Raw genomic sequence first — 22,531 nt, forward strand, 5'->3', positions numbered from 1 at the left:
ACTGCATTTTCTAGACTTGTATATAGTTTCTTACCCCAATATATTTTCTAGTTGAGTGAATTCTTCAAAGAATTTTTGTATTGTGGAAATGGACATGTGTGGTGTTTACTTGTGCTGCAAATAAGTATTTTCTTTCAAGTAAGAAAAGGAGTGGGAACCCATTTACTTGTTCAAAAGCAATTCAATTTCCTTGTTGACTGTCAAACAAGCCAGGGATGAAATTGATCAATCTCAGAAAAGTAATGAAAAGAATTGTCTAGGGATTCTAAAGAGTTTATTTTAGGAGAAAATCAGTATGTAGATATACTTCCAACTAATAAAATTATGGCCACACTGAGTAACTACAGTCTTTTTTTTATCAACATCATTATTGGAAAAATACTTATTGGGTTTCTTACTATGTATGGCATAGATATGAGCCAACATTCTTTGTGATTCCTCATACGTGAAAGTTCTCATGTAATGCATTAATCTTTTAGTTACTTCAGCTGACCTCTGTAGCATTGATGAGATTTTTGTTGGGTAAAAGTAAACTGTGTATCTATGTGTGTGGATGTTTATATTGTGAAGTAGCATGAGATGCTGGAAAGATGTAGGGAAGCAGTTGGTAACAATAGGTAGAAAAAAACCAGATGATGGGTTTTGTTAGGTAGAAATGATAATAGGTAGAAACGATAATGCTATATTCAGGTACAAAACAAAACCAAAATAGTTGAGCAATAGGTTGTACTTTGAGTCATAATAGGAGATGCATTTTCCCAAGTGGTAGTTTGATGTCAATGAAGACATGAAAATGTAGTTGAAGGAATAAATTTTATATTGGAAATATTTATATTGTTATTGCTTTTAAAGCTAGAGATTAAGATTATAATATTAGTGCATTAGGAAGATTTATCTAGTGCAGAGAATAGGATCGATTGGAAAAGTAATCAGTGAGAGAGCCCACACACACACACACACACACACACACACACACACACACACACAAACAGTTAGCAGGGGCTTGACATAATCTGTGTGTGAAGAGAGACTGTATTTAGGTGCTGGAAAAGAAAAACATAAAGAAAAGAAAGTTTGAAGGAACTGTGACTGTAATTTGCTAGAACAAGGGAGAAGATAATTTGACTCTTAGAATTCTATTTCCTTTAATACCTGGACACTGGTTCCTAAAACTCAGAAAATCTGGTTTCTCTCTCCAGCAGTGACATCCACTAGCTGTTAGAAAGCCAGTTATTTAAATGCTAAGAACCTTAGACCCTTCATCTGATAAAAAGGAGGATGGACTAGATCAGAGTGTGTCATTTCCGGTATAAGTGACATCACTCTGTAGTGCCGTGACTGAATCAGATATTAATCAATCATGGAACCTTCCCATTGGGTACAAATGAAGCCTCACTATCCTCATCAGATAGGTTTCTCTAAACCAGTATCAACTGAGGGAATTTTGCCTTCACAACAAAACCAGTTTTCAATGTAGAATGCAGATATTCTCCAATGTCTCTTGTTATTCTGGTGTTTTTATTCTCTGATTTTGCTATTTGCAGTTTATGCAAACAGAGGAGCAGTAGATCCTTTCATGGAAATAGGAAAGTTGAAAAAGAGAGTGGGGCAGAGGAGGCTGGTGAAGCAATATATGGGAAAAGCTTCTATAAGTTATTTGTGTTAGAAGGTCAAATTTGCATGTACTTGGTTACCACAGCTAAGATTCTTTCAATTAGGAATAAGAATGCGCGACACAATGAGAACCAGCTAAAGATCAGAGAAACACAGGTCAGTGGACTGGGAAACTAATAAGAAATTAATGTTGAAATAAATAGGTATCAGAATGAAAGTCCTTTTTCTTGTGGGGAGAGGAAATGAATATTTTCCCACTCAGAAGAGCAATTGAGGAATAAGACAGCTGTTACGAAGAGTAAAGATAACATGAGACCAAGTGGCTAAAAGCAAGGGCAGCTTGATCTAAAATCCTGGACCCTGTCAACAACAATTCACAAAAACAAGGGATGTACCTTCAGTATTTAATGTCTGGTTATGACGCTTCTGGTCTGAGTTAGTTTCTAATGTTTATTTGAACATCTGGTGTAAAAACCAAACTTGGTGCCTCTCCCAGTGGACTGACACTCTCTCTCTCTCTCTCTCATCTCGTCCTCGTCCTCCTCCTCTCTCCCTTACTCTCTCTCTCTCACACGATTCTATTTTAATTGCTTGTTTTTCCCAGTAAAGAAAACCCAAGTCAATAAGATTCCAATTTTGTAGCCTGCAAACTAATGCCTATGATATAGTATATAATTATTGCAATAGCCTATTTCCATAGAGGGCTTTACAACCTGTTTTGTGTGTAAATGAAGGTGATAAACAAGTGGAATTAACTGAAGGTTTCTGATCTTAGGGAGACTTTAGATCTGTGTAAGCAAATCCCATCTCATTTTGTCTTCATTAATAAATTTCTTTACGATTTTTATTCTTTTATGAAGAACTTTAATAAAGAAGTTTCATTAAATTCTATATTAAATGTTAATTGAATAGACTAATAATCTAATGTTACAGATTTAAAATAATATCACATCTCTTAATTACAACTAACTATATAACTATGACTATTAAGTTTATTTTCTAGTTATGATGCCAGATGATCTTAACTTTTAAATCGTGATATCTCAAGTTATTCCTTTATATGCATAGAAGACATTTACTCCTCTCATGTGACTGTGTTCTCTAATTAGGTCATCATTATTTTGTCAAAGTCTTATATCTTCTCTGTCTTCTTTGGTCTTGCATAGAGCTGTTGGCTTTCTTAGTATTGTTTAGAAAAAAGTATACCCTTCCTAGGCATTAGCTTTTTCTCTCACTTTTATCCTCCCTTCTACTTTAGTGCATCCTTGTGTTCTTAACTAATGACCTCTCATAAGAATCTTCCCAGTGTCATCAAAATAACTTTATTGTTAAAATTCATGCAATTGCTTAGTTCACCCAGATTCATTTCCTGTTGATACCCTGCCCCTGTTTCTTCATATTTTTATACAAAGAGTAATCAGAATCAGGGATCAAACCTGTTTTCTAATAGTGAATGCACTTTTTATGTTGATACTCATCTATATCTATCTATCTATATATGTATATATATGTATATCTATATATATATATACATATGTATATGTGTGTGTGTATATATATATATATATATATATATATATATATATATATATATATATTTTCATTCTACTTTATCAAAATTACAGATGCCATACAATCTGGTTTTCTTCCTTACTATCTGATCAATTCTATTTTCCTTAAATAAACTCCTTTTGCTGATCAAATGCATGAATTTACGTGGCATCTTCTTTCATGTGGTTCTAAGAATGTTATCTATTTAATCACCTTCCTCTGAAGAGACATTCTTTGAAATTGAAGAGACATTCTCTTCAATTTCACTCTCAGAGATCCCCATTCTCTCTCACATGAAAGAATGTGAGAAAACTAGAGAGACAACAGACACATTGAAGTGAGAGGCACTTGAAAACCTAGGACATACACAGGAAAGGATTAAAAATATGGCAAGTGTGGTTACAGAGGTATTCATAGGGAATTATAAGATAGCTCGTAACTCAGTAGAAAAGAAGAACAGTGGTGATCATCAGTGGGGAAACTGACAGTTCCATACCTGTTGGTGAGAGTACAGTCAAGCATTCTGAAGGGTAATCTGGCCATTTGTGTGCACAACCTTAAAACAGTTCTTACCCCTTGAAAGTCTTCCAGAAAAAATTTGTGCTAAGATTGTAATGTGATAGTTGCTCAGAGATACTTGAATAAAGATGATCATAGTAGTGTAAACTCATTATTTTCTACTCCTAAGGCCACCATACTAGGCTGAATGCTTACACTTGTTTTAAGCCTGGACCATCATTCCTGGTTTTCCATTTACCCTGCCCACAATGGCCAAACTAGTATTCCTGAGACATTCATTTTTAAATTGCATTCCGTTGTTCAAAAACCCACCGTGGCTGCCTGTTGACTAAAGCATTTACTTCCAAATGCATCTGACTGTCCACCACACTCTCCCTCACTCCTTATCCAGGCATATGTCTCATTACTTTTCAAAACAAACTTTAACATTGTTTCACCTATTCTGTTCCCTGGGCCAGCTGTCTTCTGTTTGCACTTCCATTAAGACTTGCTATCTATTTCTATCCTACTCTTTGCCATGGGAGGCTGATCTGCCTGGGCTAAGCAATAGGGCTCTTATGCCCATTGACTTTCTGTAGGGTCTGACCAATGGAGATGAGTGCGGTTAAGAGTATGTATGCCCTCTTGATGAGGTTACCTCAGGGTATTTCCCTTGAGAAAAGCCTCTATTTTTTTCAAGGCAGCCTACTCAATATAATTTTTTTCTTTCTGGGTTCTGATAACTTCTCCCACACCTCATCCATTCACACCTGTTACTACTAGTCTTGTACTCACACTATTGCTAGTGACTTGTCTCAGTTTATACACATCTTTGAAAGCAAAGCCTTTATAAACAAGCCCTCTTCAAATTATCCAAATTTGGGTATGTCTTCTGCTTTTTTGGGGATCCTGACTGATACACATGCTTCTCTGGCAGTTTTTTTTTAAAGCTTTTGGTAGATTCTGATATGTAATGATAATGACCTTGTGGGACATAATGAGGATTTTGAACTGTATCCTAAGAACAATAAGCAATAATAAACCAATAAAGAATTTAAGGAAGAGCAAGATGCTATGCAAGATTTGTTTTCAAAGTGTCACTTTGGTAGGCAGAAACTAGATTTACAGAGACACAGGAAGTTAGGGAGAATTTTTAGTATTGACTTCTATACTTTGATTTTAGCCCAGTGAGACCAATTTCAGATTTCTTACCTTCAGAACTATCAGGTAATAAATTGTGTTCTTTCAAGCCATCAAGTTTGTGGTAATTTGCTATAGCAGCAATAGATGATACGGTATGAAAAAATTATGTTTGGATACGCACAGCGATGTCTTTGGAGATATCACGTAGGCACTGGATTTTATGAAAATAAGGCTTAGAGATATATGTTTGGGAAAGATGTGCCTGCAGAGGGAGAAGAAATATTCAAATGGTAAGAAGGCTGTCTTGCCTACTTCTTCACATACTGGCCCATATTTTATATTAGTAAATTATTTTATTTAATTTTCTATTATGAAAAATTTCAAAGACATATAAGTGGAGACAATATTATAATGAACCTTCATATATTCATTCCCTAGATATGACATTAACATTTTGACATTTTTTGCTTCATCTATTCTTTCTGATGTATTTAATAAAATCATGACACCATGTCATGTTCATCACTCATTATTTCAGTTTGTGTTTATAACATGTAAGGACACTTCTTTATGTGACTACAATATCATTGTCAAATCTAATGAACTGAACAATTCCTACTATAATCTAATACTAAGTCTATATTTGAATTTTCCCTGTTGTCTTAAAAATATTCCATTTCAATTGGCTTATTTAATATAAGCAAACATTTAATCTTTGTAAATATTAACATATTTGCATATGAAAAATGTCCAATTGTTTTATTTCATTTAGTTATTAATGAAACTTACTATATTTTTTCACCATTTGCTATTTGTATTTATCAGTATACTGAATTTTCTTGTTCTTTCACTTATTTCTGTAAGTTGCCTCTTTCTTAATATTGATAAAAGTTCTTCATCTAAAATACTTTTATCTGCAATTATGTAAACATAAATATAAATAAACTGTTTAGTTTGTCACACTTTTTTTATAAAATTGATCTTTATTATAAAAATTTTTAACATTTACTACAAATTTAATATTTTTCTGGAACTCACGTTATACTTAAAAATGCCTTCTCTTCCCAAGTCTGATAAAAATAAGTCACTCATGTTCTTATTGAGTTCTTTTAAATATATTATTATATATAAAATTTTAACCAAACTGCTATTTTATGTATGTATGTATGTATGTATGTATTTATTTATTTATGTAATTTATTTATTTTTATGCCTACAGCACCTGGTCTTCCTAGATGGTCTCCCATCCAAGTACTAATCAGGACCGACCCTACAGCTTCTGAGATCAGACAGGATCAGGCTTGTTCAGGGTGGCATGGCCGTAGATCCAAAGTGCTATTTTAGTATAATGAGAGAGAAGGATTAAGCATTTTTTTTTCCCTAAACATAAACAGTCACATTATTTGTTTGGAATACTATCCTTATAACATATTTAGTCCAATATTTCCATGAGGCTGTATCTGAAATCTTTGTTATTTTATTGATTTTTATGTCTCTTTGAATACTAGAATCAAAATAATGAAGCTTTCGATGGCTTAGTAAGTGGTAGGCCTCTTTCTCTCTTGCATATTTATTATTTTAATTTTTTTTTGCCAGCTATTCTTTTTTATATCAGTTTTACTATATTATTTTCCAAGTCTATGTCCCTCATTTTCTGCCTGTTTTTTCTCTCTCAGTCCCTTTGTCTTATATAGATACCCCAATTCATATGAACACGAATAAGGCCATAGAAACTCATCTGAAATAAAAATGTAAAGATCGTGGCAGGTAGTACTGGTGTCTTTGTAATATTGAGTTTTCTTATCCAAGGCCAGTCTAATTAAGTGTTCTGCTTTATTCAAACCTTTTTTGATGTTGTTAAGCAGAGTCTTAAGTCCTTTTTATGTAGTATTTTGCTTACGAAATTCATTCTGAGTCATGCTATCTTTTATGTCACTAACATGAAAGGAAATTTCTCTCTTTGTATTTCTAATCTGTTATTGTTTGTATAAGAACAATATATTGATTTTGTAACCAGCCACTCGACTAGATTCCTATTTTTTTCTTTTCTTTTTTTTCCCCTTATGTGTTTTCCAGGCATGTATTCGCAAGATCTTCAAATAATAATAATTTTGTCTCTTCCAATCCAATATTTTCATCTCTTATGTCATACTCTTAATTGCTTTGACCAATATAGCCTCCTACTGCTTAATCATAGTGATATTTCTGGGCATGCTCTAATGTTTCTGGGCATTGTGTGTGTGTGTGTGTGTGTGTGTGTGTGTGTGTGTGTATGTGTGTGTGTATGTATGTGTGTGTATGTGTGTGAATGAGAGAGGTGACAGAGGTCATATAAAAATTACCCTTCTATTTCTATTTCATTAAGAGCTTAAAATCAGAAGTGGCTATTGTATATTTTTCTAAAGCATTTTAGAGTTAATTGATTTCTATCTTTCTAAAAAATGTATCCAGGTTTTACAACTTTGCATATGGTTCTACAATGTTATTTCCTATTTCTATTTCTCGATATGATTATTCATTTTTGTTTTTACTAATTTGTGATTCAGTTTCCTTTTGAAATCTCTTTAAAAAAGCTAGATGTTCTTAGATTTAAAAAATAATCAGTACCTCAACTTATATATTAGGGATATTTTTTAATTCCTTACTATTTCTTAATTCATTAATTTGTGTGTTTCTTTTATTATTGGTTTCTTGATTTTTAAAAAAATGATTCATTTTACTCTTTCTAGTTTGATAATGCAAGTGTTTAAGTTTCTGCAATGTCTTTTTATGCCGTTTAGACATTTGGCTTTATATTCAGAGACGTCATTATTGCTATTTTTGTAGTGTACAGTTGGAATTTTGATTTTTCTCTGAAATTCAGAAGTTAATCAATAGAGTTTTAAAATAGTTCACAGTAGATGAGTTTTTAAAATTTTCTAATTATGCTATTATTTACCAAGTCATTTCACTGTGGTATATATTTCTACACAGAAAATAACAAAACACATGGGTATCTTTACCTAGACCATCTATTTGTTCCAATATATTTTCAGTAGCTCCTCCTTGACTAGTTTTGCACCTTGTCTAGGTCCTCTGTGTGCCATCATCTTTGAATCTTATTTGAAGGCTACTTTTCTATCTACTTTTTTGTTGTTGTTGTTGACAAGAGCAGCAGAGGAGGAGTAAAAGAGACGATAGCCAGTTTCGGGGTTGGAGGGGACTTTGAATATGGAATGCTTAATCATCATTAGAAAAGAGATTTTGAAAAGGCTATTTTCCATGTATTTTTATTAATGATTAGTTTAGGGAGAACTTTCTCTGTGCTCACTACTGCATTTCTTTTAGCCAGGACAAAACAAACATTGAATTATATGCAGTTTTATAATATTGGCACATCTTAAACTGATATTGGTATATTTTGTTAGGTTTTGGAGGAAGGTGGTGTAAATCTGCTTTTATGCCATTATTTCGTTTCACATAAAATTCTCCCTTTTTTGTTACCTTGTGCTTGATCATTAAGTGATGACAAAGACTAATCAGGCAAGCTATAATTTTCATCATGGAAATTAAAGACCCCATGGTCCCTGATCCATTTAAAATACTCCTGAACATATATCACAGGAAGCCCTTTGTCACAGCGCGGATAGCACGGCACCATCTTTTCAAATTGCCTCTCTCTTCTATCATAGCAGAGGAACTAATTCACGTTACATGACAGAAGAGAACAATTATGGTAAATATATGATAAATTAATAATATTTATTAAATCCCTACTATGAAATGTGACTTAGGAAATGATGAGCAAAATAGACATGGCCACCAAGGCAGCTTACAATCTAGTGAAACAGACATATAGCCACACAAACTATAGAGCATTACAAGTTTGGTAATTGCTAGTGAAAACGGGTACGTGTTGCTTGGAAGTGCTATAAAGTTGAGATTAAATGACATCTGGAGCATCAGGGAAGGAGGGAGGGAGGGAGAGAGAGAGAGAAAAAAGGGAGAGTGTCTTTATTAATTAAGGTAAAGGAAAGAGAATGTGCAAAGGCAATGTGGTGAAGAGAACATATTGCATTGAGGAACTGGGAAAAGTGCCGGTAGCTAGAATAAAATTGCTGGGGTAAGGGAGACATGGTGTAAGTTGAAGAGGTATTTATATACCAAATAGTGCAAAACCCTATAGAACAGTTTAAGAAAGTAGGACTTTATCCTAAAGCCATGGAAAATGATAAAGCAGTTATAAGAAATGAAAAGGAGAGGGTTTTCTTGAATATAGAGCTTCAGCTTTTGGGTTCATAAAGGGTTGGAAGAATGGAGGATACATCATTCTTCACAGGAAACTACTCTTTGCTTTGTGAAACCCCATCTATTCTTCTCAAGATCTGGCTCTTGTGATCTCAGTATCCACTTGACTTTACTGATGAATTCAGGCTTTCCTAATACATTGATGCTTGGGTCCTTTGCCCGATCAATATAGCAACCCTTTGTATCAACTAGAGGCAATTGGAAAGTGTTCCAAGAGAAAATCTTTTGAGATTATTCCAGGGTGCCTCTGTTTATAAAGAGCAGATTTGAGAGCTGCAAAATTGCTTAACATAGGTTATTAAGGAGCAGAAACGATGCCTAAGATTCCAGACTCCTGAATCGTATGTAGGGCACCAAGACTTTCTTCCCAGTTTTGACTGAAGCCATCCTGACAATTATGAGACATAACTGAAGACAATTTGGAGTCTATAATCCAATTTCTCAAAAATAGCTTGGTTTGGATATAAGAATAAAGATCATTTACTTAAATTAGCATTAACAAATGTCAAAGCATTTAGTCATGTAATACCAACAAGCCCAAGACAATTAAAATAGAAAAAAAATGAATGAGGAAAAATATAGATTCCCAAAGCAGGTCTTGTCGGTTCCAAAACTGAGCACTGTTCTGTTGGTATGGCTTCAGTTGCTGTATTTAATTATGAATAGTGATGTCACTCTTTAATATAGGGGACTAGATTGATTATGATCTTATATACTCCAAAAGCTAAAGTATAATGGTTTTTATATAGTAAGAGCTTACACGATCTTTTTGAATGATTATAGTTATTTCTGAATATTTTGGCTGGCCTTCTAAAAAGTAGTCTAAATTAATGAGCCCTGCTTGTTTGAAAGAAATTAGCCTTTCCAAGAGACAATGGAATAGACATAAATGATCACTTTCCCTGAAAAATTCATTCCGCAGATGTATAATAAGGAAATCCCAGACCAGTGCACAAGAGGAGATTTTTGTCAGTCTAGAAGTCCTCAACTTGAGTTAGTTGCATTCAATGAAATGTAGAAATTCGTTCAACACTATATTGTATTTGTAAATTTCCAAACAATCCGGAACATATCTCCAGTCTTGTTTTCTGTAAGAATATCACTGTCTCTTTAAATTACTTACTAGAAAACATCATTCGCACCAAAGTTTCTAGTTAAATTATCTTGTTAAAATGACATGCAAGCCATGACATGTGCTGTGATGTAGACAGCTATGACCAGTACTCACTTTAAATGCTGCTACCCCAACATAAGAGGGACGCATAGCATCAGCTCTGTAGCAAGACATATGTAAGTGAAGAGAGAAGAGAAAGAGCAAAAACAGAAGTTAAGAAAAGAAAAAATAACTTTTATTACTATTTCTTTATAACTGTATATTAAAATATAAGTGCATTTGTTGTAGACATACTCAAAGGTGGCCCTAAGATAACCTCCTGGTATTCATGCCCTATGAAATTCGACTGTGGATGGGACATGTGACTTGCTTCTATCAATAGAATATGGCAAAGTTAATGAGATGTCACTATCCTGATAATGTTACAGAAGATTTGAACCTATTTTGTCAGGAGAATTTCTGTCTTGAAGGCTTTGAGAAGCAAGCAGTTATTCTGAGAAGGCCCAAATGGCGAGAAACAGGTGATGGCCCCCAACTGACAACCAGCAAGAGACAGAGGCTCTTAGTTTAATAGCCCACAAGGGACAAGATTCTGCCAACAACCACGCAACCTTGAAAATAGATTACTCCCCAGTGGAGCTTCAGATAAGACTGCAGCCCCAAACAATACCTTGATTGCAACCTTGTGATATCCTAAAGCAAACAACCAGTTGAGCTGTTCCACGACTCTTAACCCGACAAACTGTGAAATAGTAAATCTGTGTTCTTTTCAGCCACTAAATTCGTGGTAACACTGTTATACAGTAATATACAGTTATATAACATTCAGTATAATTTATAGGTTTACATAAAATATAATTATTTTGTGTTAGGCATTATAGTAGGTTGTTTAATTTTCATAGTACTTTATCTGGAAGATGACTAAAAGTGTATAACGCAAAAGAAAGGAGTTTATGTCATTCAATCCATACTTTTGAGTGTTTTCTAATATTACACTACTCTTGTATTTCTGGGATAAGCCAAAGTTGGTCATGCAACATTAAATTCAGATTACATAATTCTGGTGCAATATTGAATTTGATTTTCTAACATAGTCTTTAAGAATTTTATAGTTATCTACACAAGTGAATTTGACTTGAATTATGAAAGCCATAGAATGACATAACAAAAAGGAAAAACACAGGTGCACTCTGTCACTTCTGATTTGTTTGAGAATATCTTTATTTGGTACCTACTGTTGAATAATAACATTCCTGGACATAGCATTTCAGGTTGATGATTGTTTTTCCTCATAATTTTATAGATGTTATTCAACTCTTTTAACCTTTATTTTGTGTTTGAGAAATCTTCTGTATCACTCCTATAATCTGATATTTACTTTCTGCCTTTAAGCTTTTCTTTTTCTTTAGTGTTCTACGATTTTCCTATTAGGAAAAGATTCCATTTTAATTACTATCCTTTGGAGCCATTATGTTTTGTAAATGCAAGAACTCATGCTTTTCATCAATTCTAGAAAAGTGCGTCTTTTTCTCTTTGAATACTCTTTTGCTCCGATTCTCTGCATTCTCTTATTATAGAATACTCATTAGATGAATGTCAAATTTTATTATTATATCCTCTTGACTTCTCTTAAATCCTTTCACGTTCTTTATTTTTTTTATCACTAATCTGTTATGATTTTTTTAAATGAAAAATTATTGGGGTGACATTAACAAAATCAAATAAGTTTCAAGTGTATCATTCAAGAGTGAATTGTATATATATTATATTGTATTTTCACCACCCAGCGTTAGATTTCCTTCCGTCACCAATATTTGACCCCTTTTACCCTTATCTACTTCCCTCCCCACTTCCGTCTTGTAACCACTAACCCACTGTCCCTGTCCATGAGTCTCTATTTGTTTGTCATGTTTGTTTGCTGTTTTTGGTTTTATATCGCATATATGAGTGACATCATGTCATTTTCAACTTTTTCTGTCTGACTTATTTCACTTAGCATGATTATCTCAAGATCCATCCATGTTGTCGCAAATGGCAGTATTTCATCTTTTCTTATGGCTGAGTAATATTCCATTGTATATATGTACTATATCTTCTTTATTCAGTCATCTCTCATAGGACACTTCTGTTGCTTCCATGTCCTGGCCAGTGTGACTAATGAAGCCAATGAACATCAGGGTGCATATATCTTTGTGGATAAAGATTTTCAGGTTTTTTGGGTAAATATCCAGAAGAGGGACTGCTGGATCATACGGTAATTCAATTCTTAGTTTTTTGAGGAAACTTCATACTGTTTTACATAGTGGTTATACCAATTTGCACACCAAACTCATACAACTCAACAACAACAAAAATAAACCACCCAATTAAAAAATGGCAGAGGACCTGAACAGACGCTTCTCCCAAGAAGATATACAAATGGCCAACAGATAAATGAAAAGATGTTCAACTTCACTAGCTATTAGGGAAATGGAAATCAAAACCACAATGAGATACCATCTCATACCTGTTAGAATGGTTATCATCAATAGGCAAGTAATAACAAGTGTTGGAGAGGTTGTGGAGAAAAAGGAACCCTCATGTTTTTCATTTTTAAAGTCTTTCTTTTTCTTTCTGTATACTTCCCTTAAGTGTATATTCCACTTCATCAATGATTGTATAGCTGCTATAAGTTGCAGAAATCATCTCTAAATGTTATATATATATGTGTTATATATACATATATATGTTTTTATATATATATATATATATATATATATATTTAATTATAAAATTGTTATTTGTTTTCCCCTCTTCCTGATGGTGTTTTATTTCATATAGTTTTTAGTTACTTTTAGCTTTAGTCTTTTTAAATCATATTTTAACAGATTATTTAATAAACAAAATTACGTAAATGATATTATTGTTATATATATCTTAATTTTCATTCATTTATCTTATAATTGTAATTTGGAACTTGACCTCGTGCTTAGAAGGGCTTCACCCGCGATAGTCCTGTAGGGCTGGGTTGGGGACGAGCATTGATTTCTTTGTTAAGAGTTTTCAGACCACTCAGGCTGTTTTAACTGGAATCTCAAGTCCAGGCAAGGTGAACACTACATTTGTTAATTGCAAGTAGAATTTGCTTTTGTTTTTGTGTGCAAAGACCCACACAGACTCTAATCATCTCCTCTGTCATCTGCCTGTGCCAGCCAAAAGATTTCTTTTTTTTTTTTGTCTGCACTTTCACTTCCCATGGGCCATGTTGATGTATCCTGTTTCAAGAGGCAGTCGCAATTCCAGGGCCACACTTTGAAAGAGCAGAACTTTCCATCTCCTCTTCCTGATTATAGAGTGTGGTTTCCTATTATTCTCTGTGGGGCAGCTGCAGAAAAGGAAGTACAGTTTTCTTTATTCCTTCCTAGTCCTGGGCAATTTTCTTTGGAGGCTTATTGAGGTCATTTAAAAGGATTTTGTTATAGTGGGACTAACATTTCTAGTTATTTACATATAGAGCTTTTTCAGAGTATATAGTTTTCCAGAAAGTCTTTTCGAGGTGCAGGTGCCAGTTTAGCCTTGTCTTAAAGAGGTACTGCACTGATGTCAGCAGAGGTTTGCATAGGCTCTAATATACCTCTTTCTCCAAAGCAATCTGTTTTATAAAGTACAATACTTTTTCCATTCATAAGATGTTGAACTCTCATTCAACTTACTGTGAATTACCAACTTAGTGACAGATATTAAACTCAGATGATAAAAAATATGTCCATGTGTATACTATGATTCCATTTCTATGCAGTTAATGAACAAACAGAAGTACACAATTGTTACAGAAGTCAGACTAGTGGTTACCTTTGGGATTACTGACTGAAAGGGGTTCAAAGGAAACTTCTGAAAGTTTTACATCTTGATCAAGGTGATAGTTACCCAGGTGTTTACTTATGTAAAAATTCATCAAGCTGCAAATTTAAGATTTTATATTTTGTTATATTTGTTATTTTCTGATTTTAAAAATGTACAGGATATCTTAGATAAGCAATACTGAGAAATTTCAGAGCCATTAGTTTTAACCTAACTAGCTATTTTTTTTTTTACTTTAGTTAAAAAGCGATAATTAGTTCCTCAAAATCTAAGTCTCGATTAATGACTTCTAGGTTGGAATCAGGATCCTAAAAAAATAGACTTTCATCCTATTCAGGCCATGACAGACATTATTAATCTATCATAGTTAATTTTCTCCTATTTCTGTGCAAAACCATATAACTCTTCTGAATGTGGCTAATTTGGCAGCCATTAGCAAGTCATTAGGGTTGAAAGTGAGAATAGCTCTATTTGGGACTTCTGGACTGGATAATCTCTAAGGGCTGACTGATAGCATATTTTATTTATGAGTGACTTATTTTGCCCATCTACCAGTAAACTAAAGAGACAAGCTTCAGGAAAAAGTGAATAGTCACTATTGACTTTTGTTTTTCAAAGCATGCCTTACTGTTCATGTATCTATGGTGATTTGTTAATTGTTTATCTCATATTAATTTGTTCTTAAAATCCAACATACTACTGATTTCCCTTCAAATTCAGTCATTTACAGAATATATTGAGTTGATCAATTCCAGGAATCTACTGAAGTTTAAATTAAAAAAAAAAAAACTAACACAAAAAACCATTGGCTCACAATCTGTAATAATCTGGGAACACTGTGATCCAACCCAAGGTTTGTACCAAATGCATCAGTAGGAGCTGCTTCTCTTTATCTGGTTGTCCTCACCAGAAGCTCTGTGTTGTGTCTGGATGAAGCATCACAGGTCTTTATTACATACTTAGCAGAGGCAATAAAGGTATGGGGGGAAAGTGGCAGAAAGCAGCCCTAAAAAGGGAATATCTGTATAAAGAGATAAAGACTCTCTCTTAGCTGTGCTTGATTTGTGACATCGAATAACTTAGAAACTGGTTTTATACCCCACATACGAATGGAAGAAGGAAGGGTGAGAGGGAGGGAGGGAGGGAGGGAGGGAGAGAGAGAGAATAGTGCATGATAGTGCATGGTAAGTGCAACATAAGTGACTGCTATGAGTACAACTGTGTGATTTTTGGGTATTCTTTTCTATAAAATGCAATTACTAATATTACCCGCTTGAGAATGTTATTGTTTGTCAAGTCTTAGTGTGGTGTTTGGCAAAGAGCAAGAGCCCAGTGTATTTATATATTATCATCATAATTTTATTTTATATGTGAAAAATGGAAATAAGGAATTTCTAAAGCTGCTTGAGATGCAGACGTTTCTCAGGTCCTGCCTGAAGCATAGCTTATCAATAAAGGATGGTTTATGGCTGAGAGTTGATAAAGAGAACCTAGGCATTTCAGCCACAGACCTTCCTTTGTAAAGATCAGAGAGCTTCAGCATTCAAATATGTGTTTCAACATAAGGGGTCTACTGGGGAATATTTTTTAGCACTCTCTCAAGGCTGAAAGCCACATATAATCACATGACATGACACTCTTTTTTTGAAAGTAACAAGAAACTGGAAAAGCATGGGATTTCTTTGCAGAATAAAATATTCTCATTTGTTCCCATGAGGACAGCTTTACATGACTATGATGCTCTTCATCTCTTACTCCAGTCCTCCTCAACAGCTTCCCAGGTATTGGGAGACCTGTGGTCAGGTAAGTGGGAAGCACCTGAACACTGAAGACCTTAAATCAAACCTGTGCTACCTTCAGGGTGGAGTGACAGCTCCTCCAAGCCTGACCTTGGCCACGAGGGAGCTATCCCTGAACACAAATGTCTGGCTCAGAGAAACATATCCCTACAGGTCCCTTAAACTTCCATTAGGTAGTTTTGATGTGTGCTTACAGGTAGCGTGGGAAACAGGAAGTAAAGTCTACCTGCCACATACCAGGTACAGTCCTGGATATGTCGTTCATGGTGGTGTTTTTTTTTCAGGTGTAGGTTATTATACTTAATCCCACGTCAAACCATACACAGATGAGGAGACTGATTCTGGGAAAGAAAACAAGTGATGTCAGAATTCAAATTCAGGTTTGTGTATGCCCAGGTAACTTAGAGTTGCTCTAACAATTGTATGCTCATCCTGGATCAGCTGCAAGTTATATGACCTCGGGCAAATCACTCACCTGTGAACTTTAGTATTCACAAGCGTCAAAATATAATTTCTGCTTTGCCTATCAGGTATGGCTCTTATGATGACCATAACCATCAATGAGCCTGTTTGATACTTGGGATGGCCATGTTAAAAAAAAATGGGTGGCAATTGTCTTGTATCATTTCAAAGTCTAAAGTTTTTGTTTCTCCATCAGTCACCAGTATTTGTTGAGGGTCTCTTGTGTGCTTCTGGGTCTTCTACAGCAGGGAACATGACTTCAAACAAAAGGGAGAAAAAGAATTTGTTTCATCCTAGTTTTATTGTGAGTTTTCCATGAAAATTGGTATCTGCCTGTGTGTGAATAAGTCAGTTTTACAACGGGCCAAAGCAGGGGACATTCTACTAATGATGCCTAAATCTCTGGCCCAGCTGCCCTGAAAATACATCTACTATCTCAGGATCCCCACCATCACTGAGGCTCTCACAGCCTCTGCCCATTTGGCCCAGATTTTCCTGTAACAACAGGTGCATGCATAACTGAGAGATACTTGTATTGCATCTTGATGTCATGACTGCAGCTGCTAGAATATAAATAAAGTAGATGCCACCCAGGCTTTTTTTTTTTTTTAAATTTAAGACCTACAAAGACAAAATGTCTCAATATTTTTTTAGCTTTTTAACAGACTAGGAGACTGTGAAAACTTACCCTGCAGCTGATTTTTAGGATTTTAGCTAAGACTCAATACCAATGATTTCTTTGTAGGTATCATGTGACTATTCGAGAAGGCATAAATTAAGTATAGGCCATACTAGTGTGAGTTAAACTATGGTAGTCACTTATTTTTTGCATGTGTGCATATTTCACTCCAATAGCATCCATTATTGACTTACTTCCTTTTCTACTCTCTAACATGTGTATACCATGTAACACTGACAAATTACAATTATTAAGAGGTTGGTCCATTTCCAGGCAGAGGAAGTCCTAAAACCTCCCAGTTAAACAAAATACTTCTCATTTGCATTACATAAGATGAGAGAGAGAAAAAGATATCACCCTTGGAAAACGGTTGTGTATATGCATCACCAAGGTTCTTGCCCCCCCAATATGTACATACATGTGTGTATGCATATGTGCGTATGTGCATGCATGTGTGTGTACATGAGTTCATATTTCTTTCTATCTTTATCTTCTTTATTGCTAAAATTGTCAGGTTTAATTTGGTGGTACAATCTCTAGTCTGTAACTAATAGGTAAATTAGCTATAGCTCTGAGGAGCTTTTAAAGACTAGATACAAGAATGGAGTATTACTCTGCCACCATCCAGTCTTTGAGAATGAAAGGAACTGAATTTTAAGTAATTCTAACAGTGCTTCTTTTTCAACACATGTTTAATAGTACATGTCCTTTAACCAAAGAACACAGATGGTACAACAAAGTTTAATTAGATTTCATGTTCCATGCAATTAGTTACAGTTGCAAATGTAAAATCTACAATAAAGCATTAAAAATAATTTTGTCAAGTCACTTTTGTTAGGTCACTGACCTTTGTGGATCATAATGGACATATATGAGTTCTAGATAACAGTGGTATGAATTCATATGCCATCAGTTACAACCGTGTTTGAGTTGCAGGTCCAGAAAAATGTCTTTCTCAACTTTTCTACATATGAAAATATGAATAAAAGTGAAAATCTCACCAACACTGACAGAACCTAATTCCAGAATCTGGAGGGAAGTCATTCTAATAATGAGGCCAATTGGCCTGGATTAGAAATTAAAACACAGCCACAGATATCTGAAATGCACCTCATGACATAAGCAGACCAATCGTTATAAAAGAGAATTCGGGGGTGGGTGGGTGGCAGTGCAGGAGTTAGGAAGGTATTGGGTAGATCTCCCATAATTTTGCCTTGACCAAACAATCATAAAAGTAAGTGTTGAAAAATAGCGCGCCCAGCTAGACCTCTCCTACTTCTACTATGTATTGCTTTTAGAGATGTCTGAACCGTTTATTCTCTTGGCCTCAATGGTGCCTCCTACTTCTACCCCCTCATCCTCACTTAAAAATTTTTATTCAAAGTAGGAATCAAGAAAAAAATTAGCCCAAGAAGTAGGATGGAGATGGTCAGACAGTTAGGTGCTACATACTGATAGGCTGTAGATTCTACAATTGGAACAGGAAGTGCTGAGCAGGAAGTTCTATTAGGGCACATGCAGAGGACAGTGATGATCTATATATTGTATCGCCCCAGAGTAATAGAGGATTAGCTGGGGACAGTGATTTCATATCAGTTAATCAGAGACACGTGGAATGAGAAATAGGAAATACATTTCTGGGGCCACCTTATCTCTGATTGGCTGACATTGGGTGTCCTGGTTTGCCGTGCTTAAAAAAGTTCTGTTTGTTCATTCTTAATAGAGTTGTGTGATACAATATCACTGTCTACCATGGATGAAAGAAGGATGATTTATTGTAAAGTTTCATGTATTTAAAAATCACCTTACACCTGAAACTAATATAATATTGTATGTCTACCACAATTGAAAAAAGTAAAAATATAAGAATTTAAAAATTAAAAAAATAAAAAAATAAAAATAAAAGTTATATTAAACATCCACTCATAAAATCTGATTAAACAAATCAAGGTATACACATTGTAATGTTTAATTGCATGTTTCAACTATGCTGAATCATGAGGTGCCCAGATAGTTGGCCAGATATTAGTCTGGGTGTTTCTGGGAAAGTGTTTTTGCATGAGATTAACATTTAAATCCTTGGAATTTGAGTAAAGCAGATTGCTCTCTATTATGTATGTGGGCCTCATCTAATCAGTTGAAGGTCTGAGTAACCCCAAAAGAACAGCTCTCCCCTGAGTAAGAGAATTCTCCAGCTGACTGCCTTTGGATTTCACGTACAATATTGACTCTTCCTGACTGATGGCCTTTGAACTGGAACATCTGATGGCTTTTGAGTTGGAATATCACCTTTCCCTTAGTCTCCTGTACTACAGGCTTCCTCTGAAGATTTTGAATTTACCAATTCTCATAATCGTGTGAGCTAATTCCTTATAATAAATCTATCTATCTATCTATCTATCTATCTATCTATCTATCTATCTATCTACCTATCTATCTATTATCTCTCCTCTCTCTCTCTCTCTCTCTCTCTCTCTCTCTCTCGAACCCTGACTTACATTTGGTGTAAATAGAATGACTATTAATACCTTCTATACAGCACTGTTGCATTTGATAAGATGTGTATGTAAATACAAAGAAGGCTTAAAGGGAATTTAACAAACATTAATAGTGGTCATCTCTGGTTATTAGGATTATTGGAAAATTTCATCATTTATTTCTAAATTCTTTATTATGAATATATGTTGCTTCTTAATCAGTAGGAAAAATACTTTTTTCAAAAGGTAAGTAGCTTAAAAGTCAAGTATTATGGTTAAAATTTTGCTGCTTGCAAGGAAGAATAAAGTGTAATTCAGTTCCCATGAGAACAAAAACAAAGCATATGTCAAAAAACTGAAGTAAGTCTCTTTCAGCAGGTATCCCACCTGAGCAGACTTAAGAAATCACTGCATATTGATGAGAAGCAGAAATACAATTCTCCCCCAAAGCTGACATTGAAAATAGATGACACTTGGAGCATCCCTGTGCTTTGTTTGAATACTTCACTCTCTACATATTTTTAGTTGTTTCTTTTACAGAGATTTGTTTTCAGGGGACCAGACATCCCTAATTTTCAGTTCTTGGTACTGTGTGAAACATGGGACATTAAAATAATAAAATTAAAGAAAAAAATTTCATGTTTCCTACTGTGGGTTATGATTTACTCTCTTCATTACAGATTAGTGGAAGATGGTGTAATGTAAAACTAAATAGAAATTCCTCCCTATGCTTGTTCTTCTATTTTTTTTTACTATTAAAGTACCAGAAATTACCAAAGCTTAACTTGTGTATGTATATAATATACATACAAATATGTATATATTTGTGTATATATATATATAAATATATATATATATTTGTATATACATATATACATGTATATATGTGATATATATATTTTTTGTCTTCTTTTACCTTCTTCTCTTCTCACCAGCGGTAGTGACTTCTCATTCTGTCCCCTTTACTTCTTAATCTTTAAATGAAGGGACTATGTGTGCTGGTGTTTGCTTTCAGAAGTCCAGCACTTATAGATTACTGAGTACTTTTTTTATGATTTGAAAAATAATAAACAATGAGCTATATATTCTTGCTCTTTCCTCTCCTTCTCCTCGTTTTCATTTTTATTTTTTGAATACCTGGTTTCCACTATCTCGTTAACTAACCATATATCCAGGTTTAGATTTGGGATACCCATTGTCACTTTGCAGGAGTTTTGTGAGTATTCGGCAGTAAGCAAAATTAATCTTTAGAAGTTTTGGTATTGGAGCACTGCTCAACACATGTATATTCTCTATCCCTTTCTCTTAGAGAAAGAATCTTATTTCTTTTCTGTTTTAACTGACTTATTATCTCTGTAATTCTGTTTCTTTATCTTTTGTACTCTTCTTCCTCACTTCCTTTATTCAATCCATCTTCTTTCTTCATTTCCTTTTGTGCCTTTTGTGTGCAGATTTGAGAAAAGGTACAAAATGACCTGAGGACCCAGAAGAAGCAGGGATGGCCCTCAGTTCACCATCTGGCATAAATTATAGAAAAACTTCCTCTATAGCAAGAGAAGAAGAGTGTAGCTGGAGGTAGGTCAAGCAGGAGCCTAGGAACTTGGCCATCGGGAGTGAATACTAATGTTACTAACATAATTTTTATGACCCATATAATCATGAATAAGTTCCCTAACTATTCTTTACTTCAGTTCTATAAAATGATAGTAACAACAGTAGTTTTCTTCTAGAGCAAAAATTAGTTTTAAATGAATGAATATATGTGACTAAACCAAATGAAATTGCTGTTTTTGTGGAAAACTGACAAACATTAACGATTTCATGTTATTCAGCCCAACACATAACTCTATGAGTGGATAATGCCACTCACTCAATAAATATTAGCTATTTTGTTATTAGTGTCATCATTTAAGAAACAAGAAGAAGAAAGTAAAATGTCTCATTTAGAGTGTGAACAGTGTCCGAGTGGATCTGGGGATGTGAGCATTTTATTAGACAGAGGGTATATAGTGAGCCAGAGAGTGACCCTCCCAAAAGCTATGTCTCCACATCCTAATCCTCAGAACTTGTGACCATTATCTTACTTGGAAAAAGAACCTTTGTAGATATATTTAATTTAAAAATCTTGAGATGGGGAAATTATCCTGGATTATCTGAGTGGGCCTTAAGTCCAATGACAAGTGTCCTTATAAGAGTGAGACAGAGGGAAATATGACAGACAGAAGAGGAGGAGGCGATGCTACCATGGAAGCGCTGGTTGGAGTGATGCGTGACAAAACAAGGAACGCTAAGAGCCACCGGAAGTTGCAAGATGCAGGGGCGGATTTCTGCTGGAGTTTCTGGAGGGTACTCAGCCCTGCCAACATCTTGATTTAGGCCAAGTGATACCAATTTTGTATTTCTGGCCTCCAGAATTGTGAGAGAATAAATTTCTGTTGTTTTAATCCATGACATTTGCGACAATTTGTTCCCGAAGCTCTAGGAAAGTAACAAGTAAATTCTGTGGCCAGAGTCAAGTCATTCAGAGAGGACAAGTTCCTGCTCTGAAGTTCTAATTGCTCTGAACCCATCAGATCTCATTTTCAATTGTGTGGATTCTACTTGCCGGACCTTCAGGAAAGTCTGTCAACTTGACCACTGGCAGTCTCCTAAATGCCTGCAAGTGTACTGATATGTGGATATCTCTCCCTGCCTGCCAGAAGACAGGATCTGCATGCTCTGTGTGTTGAGTAACTCATAGACAGAAAAAAAAGAAAGGACTAGCCTACAAAACGCAAAGACAATCCCACAAGTATCCTCATCCTCTTTGTGTCTACTGAAAGTGTTTTTCAGTCAAGCAGTCCTATCCAATCGTTCTTCCATAACATAACCAATTTTTACAGAATGAATTCAAATGAAAAAGTGCATTCTGATATTTACCAGGTTTTACACTGATTCAATTTTTTTTTTGATGATTAAGCTTATCACACCTGAAAACTCTTTTTGACCTCCTGAAGCCCTAAAGTATGTGTGAGGTATTTAAACCCCTATGTGAGGGCTGATATTTTAACCAGAGGCTTCCACCTTT

At 34.7% G+C, this 22,531-nt stretch overlaps 1 pseudogene; it reads right to left on the reverse strand.

Annotated features, from left to right (window-relative positions):
- Positions 1–6,016: 6,016 nt before the first annotated feature.
- Positions 6,017–6,133, reverse strand: LOC120586860 (uncharacterized; annotated as a pseudogene).
- Between the last annotated feature and the right edge of the window lie 16,398 nt (positions 6,134–22,531).

This window comes from Pteropus medius, unplaced genomic scaffold (genome assembly GCF_902729225.1).
Source record: "Pteropus medius unplaced genomic scaffold, Ma_sr-lr_union100, whole genome shotgun sequence".
NCBI classification, from domain to species: domain Eukaryota; kingdom Metazoa; phylum Chordata; class Mammalia; order Chiroptera; family Pteropodidae; genus Pteropus; species Pteropus medius.